The sequence below is a fragment of the Callorhinus ursinus genome, unplaced genomic scaffold, assembly GCF_003265705.2.
Source record: "Callorhinus ursinus isolate GAN/ISIS: 27379988/994484 unplaced genomic scaffold, GSC_fseal_2.0 scaffold5, whole genome shotgun sequence".
Taxonomy (NCBI): Eukaryota; Metazoa; Chordata; class Mammalia; order Carnivora; family Otariidae; genus Callorhinus; species Callorhinus ursinus.
Genome location: NW_027397067.1, coordinates 80,858,420 through 80,865,071, shown reverse-complemented (window position 1 = coordinate 80,865,071; position 6,652 = coordinate 80,858,420). Strand labels below are relative to the sequence as shown.

The 6,652-nt window shown below is 65.5% G+C and overlaps 1 protein-coding gene across 1 annotated transcript in view; it reads right to left on the bottom strand.

Moving 5' to 3' along the window:
* Positions 1 to 3,921, bottom strand: part of PTP4A3 (protein tyrosine phosphatase 4A3) — a 16,619-nt gene extending 12,698 nt beyond the window's left edge. The window contains exon 1 of the mRNA XM_073893294.1: positions 3,803 to 3,921. The gene's annotated coding sequence lies outside the window, so the exon portion shown is untranslated. The remainder of the gene's footprint in view (positions 1 to 3,802) is intronic.
* Between the last annotated feature and the right edge of the window lie 2,731 nt (positions 3,922 to 6,652).

Sequence of the window (6,652 nt, the reverse complement as noted above, 5' to 3'; positions counted from 1 at the left end):
TGCTGACTCGCCAAACCAAGTGGCCCACTCCCAAGGCCACCCTGGCGCGCCGTCAGCCACCAGCGCTGCCTGGGTGGGCCACAGCTCCACCGGAGACCCACGGGCGGGCGGGCACCCCCGAGAGCACAGGGGAGGCTGCAGGCCTCCAGGGGGCAGGCAGCCGGGTGAGCCAGACCAGGCCCCCCGGGGGGCCCTGGAGCCCGTGGCCACTGGGAGCCCGCCAGGCCTAGCCCGAGGCCCCCCCAGCCCGGACAGCACCCACCCAGCAGGCACCAGAAGAACCTCGCTGGTAACGGGTGCCACTCTGCAGCTGCTGTCAGCCCCACCCCGCTCACCCGGCCGGGCCTGGGCCCTCCGCTCAGGGGCACCCGCGGCAGGAGGGACATGCAGGGCAGGAAGAGGGGACACGGAATGACAGCGGGGGGGGTGCCAGTGCTGCTCCCAGGACAGCACCAAGCTGGACAGTCAGGGCCCGGCCCCGGCTCAGAGGCCGGGGCGTACCCAACGCCACCTGTGACCAGACACGACAAGGCCTGCCTTGCTGGGGTGTCACGGGCACAAAGGGACAGCAGGTGAGGAGGAGGCCGGAGCATGGGGCCTCTGCGGCCATGGGACAGTGGGGCCAAGTGCCCTGCAGCTGTGCCCCTCTGCCACGCCGCAGACCCAGCTGGTGGCCAAGGGCTAGGGTGTCTCCCCGGCCCCCCAGCCCCTGCAAGCCCTTCCTGCGGGCCAGGCTGCCTGCGACATCACACGGGGACACAATGGCCACAGCGTATCCAGCTGCTCCGGCACGTGAGCGGACTGCACCCCCGGGATGCCCACCTCTGTCGGAAGCCCCACCACCCACCCACCACCGACCAGGACACTGCCCTCACCCCGGCCTCAGCCCTGGCTCCGAGCGCCTTCTGCACCTGCGTGCCCCGCTCCCACCCCAGACCTCAGCACTCCCACCAAGGGGGAAGGAGAACTAGGCATGTGTTCGTGCCTTCACTCGTTCCTCCCATGTACGAATACTGAGCATCTCCCCGGGCTAAGCTCAGAGACGCAGGGAAAGCAATCACCGGACAGGCAAAAGGCTCCACCCTTTCCCACCCCCCAGATGGGGCTGCCAGCCACCCCTCCAACCCCTGTCCTGAGAAGCCACCTCCCAGACTGCCCCCCATGGGTGCCCCCGATGCAGGCAGCGCTACTGAGCCAGGGCTCACCCCATCCCTCATGCCATCCTGTGCCTCGTTTCCAAAGCTGTCACATACGGGAGTCAGATGCAGCATTTCCCGGCTCCCCCCCGTCTCTGGGCTGCCTGGGTCACACCTGGGCCACCCCCGAGGCTGGCAGACCAGGGTTCTGGCTTCACCCTGCTAGGACTCCTGCCTTGGGGAGCACTGCCCCCCTCCCAGAGCTCCCGCCGGACCCCCCCCACAGCAGCGGACGCCCACTGGGCCCTCCCGCCCTCTGCCTTGACTGTGCCCTTCCTTCCACCGGACTGCCTGCCCCCTGCACCCCTGCAGCCCATTTCCTCAGGCTCCAGTTCAGACCCCACCTGAGACACAAACTAGGGGACACAGGGTTGCCCTTGAAGGACACCCACACACCCCGCTCCCCCATCCGGGGTTGGAGGTCCCAGGGGTCTCCCCTTCTCTTTCCTCCGACCAGCCACCCTGCTCTCCTCATCAGGGTGGGCATCAAGAGACACAGGGGGCAATTCAGCGCAGGTTTCAAGTGAGTGCACGTGCCACCTCCAGCCCCAGACCCAACCTGCCATCAAGGGTCCATGTCCTCCACCCACCCACCTGGTGAGCGCCCCAGCCCCTGACAGTGAGACCCGGACATACAATGGTGGCCCCACGCGGCTGTGGCTCACACATCATCTGTGGCTCCCTATGGCCCCAAGCCAAGTTCTGACTTCCCAGCCTGGCCCACTGGCCCCTGTCCTTCCTACCCTCAGCTCAAGGGTAGGAGGAGATAGAGAGGGGCCTGTGGGATTCATGCCTCGGTCACCCTTTAGTCTGTGTCCAGAATGCCCCCAGACACTCCTCACCGCCCCCCCCCCGTTCCTCCAGGAAGCCTTCCTGGATGCCCTCACTGCTGGGGTTTTCCCCACTGAGTTTTCATTCCTATGTGTACCTACCCAGCACCCTCTCTGCTCTGGGTCCCATGCTGAGAGCACTGGGGTCAGGGGTGAGTGAACCCCTATGACCCCACCATCAGGGAGCCCACCACCTGGAGTGGGGGTCAGTGGTGGGGACCCACAATAATCGGGCAATGGACTGCATCAGACAGAAACAAGACTGGAGGCGGCTCTCCAGAAAGGTGGCCTTTGGACAGAGATGCAGGCCCCACCCCACGGATATGGCATGGGCCCCCAAGCCGGGAAAGGCATCGGACCCTCCACGAGCCCCTCGAGAACAGTGCTCACCACCGTCTGTTCTTGCTGCCACTCTGGAAACCACTTCCTGCCCCATGTCTCCAACACCCCCACCTCTACACACGCACCCCCACCTGAGGCCAAAGACCAGAGCCCCACTCTCCACGGAGGCCGGACAGATGGGGAGCGGAGCGGCCGGAAACCTGGTGTCCTGCTCCTCAGCCCAGGCAGGGTTCCTTCTTCCCTTCCACACGATGAATCACGCAAACTTCATCTGTTCAGAGCTCGGGCCCGGGGTGGTTTTAATAAACACAAGGCCTTCAGAGCAGCCGAAGGAGATGCCAGAAGGCCCTGCCACAAATACCGCCACTGTGCCCCAGGAGAGCCACCAGGCCCTCAACTGAGAGCCCAGCAACTCTTGCTTTGCACACAATTATGATCCCACCAGAAAGCCACAGATACTTCCAAACCCCTCAAGGGGGTCACTAAAACCCAAGACAACAGACCGTGGCGGTCTAAGCTGCCGTTTACCAACAATAAATAATAGTACAGGCAGTTACCACCTGTGGAAAACCTGCTTTCCGACAGAGCCTAAAGACTCTTAGGATCCAGGAGACCCTAAGCTCCTCCGTTTACTAGCTGGGGAGGGGTTTCTACGTCCCTGAAGCTCCCCTTTTGTATGAGGGGGTTTAGCACGGTGCCCCTACAGCACGGTGCTGTAAAAATCAAAGGAGAGTGTGGGTGTGCAGGTCCGCCCCGAGCTGCAGAGGGTGTGGTCAAAATCAGCACCTCAGCTAGTGGCCATGCCAACCACAGGTCCCACGGGCTGGTTCCAGCCCCGCAGCACTGCCAAGGGCCCCTGATGACCAGGTGACCGGGGACGGGCCCCATTCACACCAGCTGTCATGGTGTGATTACCCACAGGACCTCCTTTCACTCCCCTGCTAACAATAAATGATCAACTATGTGGTCACTATGTTACGAGCCTCATTTCACAAGAGAAGACAAGGGCACAGAGGGGCTCTGCGTATCCCCCCGACCCTGGGGGGCGTGCAGAAGAGGCAGGCCAGACCCACCCCCCACCCCGCTGCCTCTCAACAGTGCAGCCAGCCAGCAGTTCCAGTGACCCTCCCCCGGACCCCTGGCCGGGCCACACAGCAATATCGGAGAGCTTGGGAGGAGAGTCCAGTCGGGGCTCTGGAAGGAGAAGGTTCCATCCCCGGGCCACCCCCCCGCCCCCTCGGCCCCATTTGACAGAGGAAGCCACTGAGGCTCCAGCTGAGCTGAGTGTGAGCAGAAAGGCCTGGGAACCCCTGCCCACCCCCTCTGAGGTCTGCCCCAGGGGTGGCCACACCCAGGCCTCCCGCCAGCCCCACCTTCCACACCTCCCACCCCCACTGGACCCGGAGGAGCCTCGGGGAGCACTCGGACACTCACCCGCCTTCCTGGTCCGGGAGTCCCGGGGCGCTGCGCCCCCGCCCAGCTTTATCCCCACCCGGCTGCCCGCCCTCCCGCGTCAAAGGCCCCAGATCGCCGGTAAACTGTGCCGGGCGGGAGGCGGGGGCAGGCTGGGGCAGCCCCAGAAGGATCCCGCCGCCCAGCCTTTGGCTCCCACTGCACTCCCGCCTCCCAGGGCTGCCTGGCAGCAGGGAAGTGCGGCTGGGACACGGGTCTGAGGTTGAGGCGAGCACCCTGATCCCGGGAAGCAGGCAGGAGAGCCCCCCGCCCCCGCAGGGCCTGACTCGGGGGCTGCAGGAGGCAGGACAGTCCCCAGGGCCCTGTATCCAAAGGCAGCCAGAGCAGGGAGTGGAGGAGGGAGGGGGCGGGCGAGGGGACCAGGAGCGGGTAGGAGGGGCGGGCACAGAGCCAGCCCGGAGAATCCGAGGCGCCGAGGCCCAGCCTGGCAACTGGCAGAGTAGAGGGTCAGGGGGACAGCCTAGGGCTTCCCAGCTCTCTGGCCTGTCCCCCCACTGCCTGCTGCAGACTGGGAAGGGGGTTCCCGGACCTTTCCCCTGCTGAGGGGGCAATCTCTAGCTGCAGGAGGGGCCTCTCCCCCCCCCGCCACCCGGACTACCCCAACCCCCCCACACAGAAGCAACCTAGCCCTCTCCAGGCTGCCCCCACCCTCAGCAGCCCCCCAGTGCCCTCCCCGGACTGCTCTGGGGCTCCAGAGAGCTGCCCACACTTCCCCAGGGCCCCCTGCAAGCCCAGCCCTCACTTCTTCCTGTTGTCCCAGTTTCCTCCACAAGGAAGCCAGGGAAGCCAGCTAACAGGCCAGTGAGCCCATCCCACCCCAGCCTGGGCCCCAAGGCCCAGCAAAAGCACTAAGGAAGTGGGAACCCTACCAGTGGGGGAGGGGCTGTTCCCGCCCCTGAGGGCCAGGGTCACTCGTCCCTCCTCCCACCAGGATGCTGCCCTAGTGGGGATGGCACCAGGTTGGATAGAGCCCTCTCCCCAGACCCTGGATGGGGGTGGGGGTGGTATCTCAGGCCAGCCTGGCCCAGAGAGGCCACCAGGAAGTCCATGCTTGGGCCTGCTCCCCATCAGGTGGAAGGGGCAATCTCTAGCTGCAGGAGGGGCCTCTACCCCCGGCCACCCGGACGGCTGCCCCATAACCCCACCAACCCCTGCCCCGACACCCCCCCATGCACAGCCCCCCCTCCCCGTTCCCACCAGGCACCTGCCAGATGCCCACCAGCCACCCCACCCCAGACTGAGGCCCTTCCCAGTGGCCCACTGCCCAGGCTCAGACCCATCGTGGCTCCCCGGTGCCTAGGCCAGGCCCCAGAGCCCTCCTTAGCCACCCAGCTGGTCCACAGCACCTACTGCAGCCTCTGCCAGGTGTTGTGACTCACACACCTGCCACCTGGCCTCTGTCATCTGTCCCTTGTCCCTGCCTTGCCCTCCATCCGGCTGCCCCTTTTCCCCCCCACCACTCCCCACCCCACCGCATGAAGCTCCCCTCACCCCAGCAGCCCTCCCTCCACTTCCCGGCCCCTCTCTTCTAGACCCGTCCCAGAGGCCACATCCACCTGGGCCCACCCAGCAGTCCAGTCCCCCTCAGACCTCCCCAAGGGAGGGTACAAACTTCAGAGGGTCAGTGTACGCGAGTGGACCGCGAGGCCCGCCGAGAAGACGATGGCTCAGGACAACCTGCCAAGTCGGCAGCTCGGACAGGACCCAGTGCGACTGAGAACCCGTGTGGACACAGCCCAGTGGCAATTCTGTCAATGTGCACACTCACTTGTGCCACAAGAGGGGGGTCCAGACCAGACGCCTGTGCCAAGAGGGTGGGGACCCCGTTCCCCTGCACCACCATGCCCACCGGTGGCCCTCCACACCGTCCGTGTCCTCTGGTCCATGCCCCATCTCCCACTGGGCCTGGCAGGACTCTGCCCAGGTCGTAAGCCAGACCACAAAAGTCTCACATGGCCAGGGACCTCACACGGACAGAGAGAACAGGTGTCCTGCCTTGGAACCCAGCAGGTGGGAGCCCTCAGGTGGAGCCTCCCGCTGTGGGCCCTGGGCCCATCACTGCCCCTCCCCGGGCCCCGGCCCTCCTGTCTCAGCATGGACCCGGCTGGACTCATCTGTGTGTCCAAAATTGCACCGTTGGTGATAGGCAGGTTCCCAGGCGCCCCCACTCCCCACGGGGCCCCGCCATCTGCACTAGCACACACAGTCAGGCTGACCCTGGGCGGCTAGAAGCAGTGTTCTGCAGGCCTGCTGTGTCCCTGTGCCCCCAGGGGCCGTCCCCTGCCCCCAGCCTCCCCGCCTGTAGAGCCCCAGTCCCAGAGGTCTGGTTATCTGGCAGCAGCTTCCAGCCTACAGCCCATTTTTCTGGAGTATAGGGTGTTGGGTTGGGAATTCCTAGACTCCGGGATTCTAACAGGGCGAAGAGCTTCTAAAGCCTGCCCTAGCCTGCGCCCACCGTCTCCAGTGCTTTCCCCCTGGGCCTCACTGGGCTGGCACTGACTCCTGACACCATGCCCCCAAGCCTCCAGAATGGGCACGGCGTCCCAGCGGGGCAGGGAGCTTCACGGATCCGCTTGGAGCTAATGGCCCCTGAGAGGCCCTTGCACCTACCAGGCCCTCAGCTCAAGCCCCTGCCAGGAAGGTGGAGGCCCCCAGGAGGCCCAGAGGAGGCCCCCAGTCCCTGCCACCCCGAAAGCCCAGGGCACCCCCAGTCCACCAGGCGGAGCCCAACCCCTCCATGCCCCACGCACACACAGGACCCTCAACGGGCAGAAGGAACCTGGGGCCCTCAGAGAACTGGGGTGGTGGCAT